The 2,500-nt window shown below is 47.2% G+C and overlaps 4 non-coding genes and 5 pseudogenes across 4 annotated transcripts; all 9 read right to left on the bottom strand.

The window, feature by feature from the left end:
- Nucleotides 1-19: 19 nt before the first annotated feature.
- On the bottom strand, nucleotides 20-138 carry LOC146219231 (5S ribosomal RNA; annotated as a pseudogene).
- Nucleotides 139-314: 176 nt separating this feature from the next.
- On the bottom strand, nucleotides 315-433 carry LOC146219230 (5S ribosomal RNA). Its single transcript, XR_014751877.1, has one exon. It is a non-coding gene; the product is annotated as a 5S ribosomal RNA (ribosomal RNA).
- Nucleotides 434-607: 174 nt separating this feature from the next.
- LOC146219229 (5S ribosomal RNA) lies at nucleotides 608-716 on the bottom strand (annotated as a pseudogene).
- A 172-nt stretch (nucleotides 717-888) lies between these two features.
- Nucleotides 889-1,007, bottom strand: LOC146219228 (5S ribosomal RNA; annotated as a pseudogene).
- A 180-nt stretch (nucleotides 1,008-1,187) lies between these two features.
- LOC146219227 (5S ribosomal RNA) lies at nucleotides 1,188-1,306 on the bottom strand. Its single transcript, XR_014752379.1, has one exon. It is a non-coding gene; the product is annotated as a 5S ribosomal RNA (ribosomal RNA).
- A 176-nt stretch (nucleotides 1,307-1,482) lies between these two features.
- On the bottom strand, nucleotides 1,483-1,601 carry LOC146219226 (5S ribosomal RNA; annotated as a pseudogene).
- A 170-nt stretch (nucleotides 1,602-1,771) lies between these two features.
- Nucleotides 1,772-1,890, bottom strand: LOC146219225 (5S ribosomal RNA). Its single transcript, XR_014752350.1, has one exon. It is a non-coding gene; the product is annotated as a 5S ribosomal RNA (ribosomal RNA).
- Nucleotides 1,891-2,062: 172 nt separating this feature from the next.
- LOC146219224 (5S ribosomal RNA) lies at nucleotides 2,063-2,181 on the bottom strand. Its single transcript, XR_014751876.1, has one exon. It is a non-coding gene; the product is annotated as a 5S ribosomal RNA (ribosomal RNA).
- A 172-nt stretch (nucleotides 2,182-2,353) lies between these two features.
- On the bottom strand, nucleotides 2,354-2,472 carry LOC146219223 (5S ribosomal RNA; annotated as a pseudogene).
- Between the last annotated feature and the right edge of the window lie 28 nt (nucleotides 2,473-2,500).

Below are 2,500 nucleotides of genomic sequence, written 5' to 3'. Positions count from 1 at the left end.
CTAAGTGAATGAGCAAAAGAGCATACAGCACCTGGTATTCCCAGGCGGTCTCCCATCCAAGTACTAACCAGGCCCGACACTGCTTAGCTTCCGAGATCAGACGAGATCGAGCGTTGCCAGGCTGGTATGGCCGTACAAAATAAGTTGACAACCATAGGCTACTTATCCATATACAGATTTGGCAATTGACAATGCAAGGTGGTCTCTCTCTCTCCTTCTCTCTCGTGTCAAAATGAAAACTGCTTCCAGCCCCTTTCATGAAGGACTACTTGTGCATATTGCAACATTTCAGTTTCTAAGTGAATGAGCAAAAGAGCATACAGCACCTGGTATTCCCAGGCGGTCTCCCATCCAAGTACTAACCAGGCCCGACCCTGCTTAGCTTCCGAGATCAGACGAGATCGGGCGTTGCCAGGCTGGTATGGCCGTACGAAATAAGTTGACAACCATAGGCTACTTATCCATATACAGATTTGGCAATTGACAATGCAAGGTGGTCTCTCTCTCTCTCTCTCTCGTGTCAAAATGAAAACTGCTTCCAGCCCCTTTCATGAAGGACTACTTGTGCATATTGCAAGATTTCAGTTTCTAAGTGAATGAGCAAAAGAGCATACAGCACCTGGTATTCCCAGGCGGTCTCCCATCCAAGTACTAACCAGGCCCGACCCTGCTTAGCTTCCGAGATCAGGCGTTGCCAGGCTGGTATGGCCGTACGAAATAAGTTGACAACCATAGGCTACCTATCCATATACAGATTTGGCAATTGACAATGCAAGGTGGTCTCTCTCTCTCTCTCTCGTGTCAAAATGAAAACTGCTTCCAGCCCCTTTCATGAAGGACTACTTGTGCATATTGCAACATTTCAGTTTCTAAGTGAATGAGCTAAAGAGCATACACCACCTGGTATTACCAGGCGGTCTCTCATCCAAGTACTAACCAGGCCCGACCCTGCTTAGCTTCCGAGATCAGACGAGATCGGGCGTTGCCAGGCTGGTATGGCCGTACGAAATAAGTTGACAACCATAGGCTACTTATCCATATACAGATTTGGCAATTGACAATGCAAGGTGGTCTCTCTCTCTCTCTCTCTCTCTCTCGTGTCAAAATGAAAACTGCTTCCAGCCCCTTTCATGAAGGACTACTTGTGCATATTGCAACATTTCAGTTTCTAAGTGAATGAGCAAAAGAGCATACAGCACCTGGTATTCCCAGGCGGTCTCCCATCCAAGTACTAACCAGGCCCGACCCTGCTTAGCTTCCAAGATCAGACGAGATTGGGCGTTGCCAGGCTGGTATGGCCGTACGAAATAAGTTGACAACCATAGGCTACTTATCCATATACAGATTTGGCAATTGACAATGCAAGGTGGTCTCTCTCTCTCCTTCTCTCTCGTGTCAAAATGAAAACTGCTTCCAGCCCCTTTCATGAAGGACTACTTGTGCATATTGCAACATTTCAGTTTCTAAGTGAATGAGCTAAAGAGCATACACCACCTGGTATTACCAGGCGGTCTCTCATCCAAGTACTAACCAGGCCCGACCCTGCTTAGCTTCCGAGATCAGACGAGATTGGGCGTTGCCAGGCTGGTATGGCCGTACGAAATAAGTTGACAACCATAGGCTACTTATCCATATACAGATTTGGCAATTGACAATGCAAGGTGGTCTCTCTCTCTCTCTCGTGTCAAAATGAAAACAGCTTCCAGCCCCTTTGATGAAGGACTACTTGTGCATATTGCAAGATTTCAGTTTCTAAGTGAATGAGCAAAAGAGCATACAGCACCTGGTATTCCCAGGCGGTCTCCCATCCAAGTACTAACCAGGCCCGACCCTGCTTAGCTTCCGAGATCAGACGAGATCGGGCGTTGCCAGGCTGGTATGGCCGTACAAAATAAGTTGACAACCATAGGCTACTTATCCATATACAGATTTGGCAATTGACAATGCAAGGTGGTCTCTCTCTCTCTCTCTCGTGTCAAAATGAAAACAGCTTCCAGCCCCTTTCATGAAGGACTACTTGTGCATATTGCAAGATTTCAGTTTCTAAGTGAATGAGCAAAAGAGCATACAGCACCTGGTATTCCCAGGCGGTCTCCCATCCAAGTACTAACCAGGCCCGACCCTGCTTAGCTTCCGAGATCAGACGAGATCGGGCGTTGCCAGGCTGGTATGGCCGTACGAAATAAGTTGACAACCATAGGCTACTTATCCATATACAGATTTAGCAATTGACAATGCAAGGTGGTCTCTCTCTCTCTCTCTCGTGTCAAAATGAAAACAGCTTCCAGCCCCTTTCATGAAGGACTACTTGTGCATATTGCAAGATTTCAGTTTCTAAGTGAATGAACAAAAGAGCATACAGCACCTGGTATTCCCAGGCGGTCTCCCATCCAAGTACTAACCAGGCCAGACCCTGCTTAGCTTCCGAGATCAGACGAGATCGGGCGTTGCCAGGCTGGTATGGCCGTACGAAATAAGTTGACAACCATAGGCTACTTAT

Source organism: Hypomesus nipponensis, chromosome 28 (assembly GCF_054491055.1).
Source record: "Hypomesus nipponensis isolate SF chromosome 28, ASM5449105v1, whole genome shotgun sequence".
In the NCBI taxonomy this organism is placed as follows: Eukaryota; Metazoa; Chordata; class Actinopteri; order Osmeriformes; family Osmeridae; genus Hypomesus; species Hypomesus nipponensis.
Note: the sequence above shows the minus strand (reverse complement) of the source record. Positions and strands in the feature narration are given on the sequence as shown.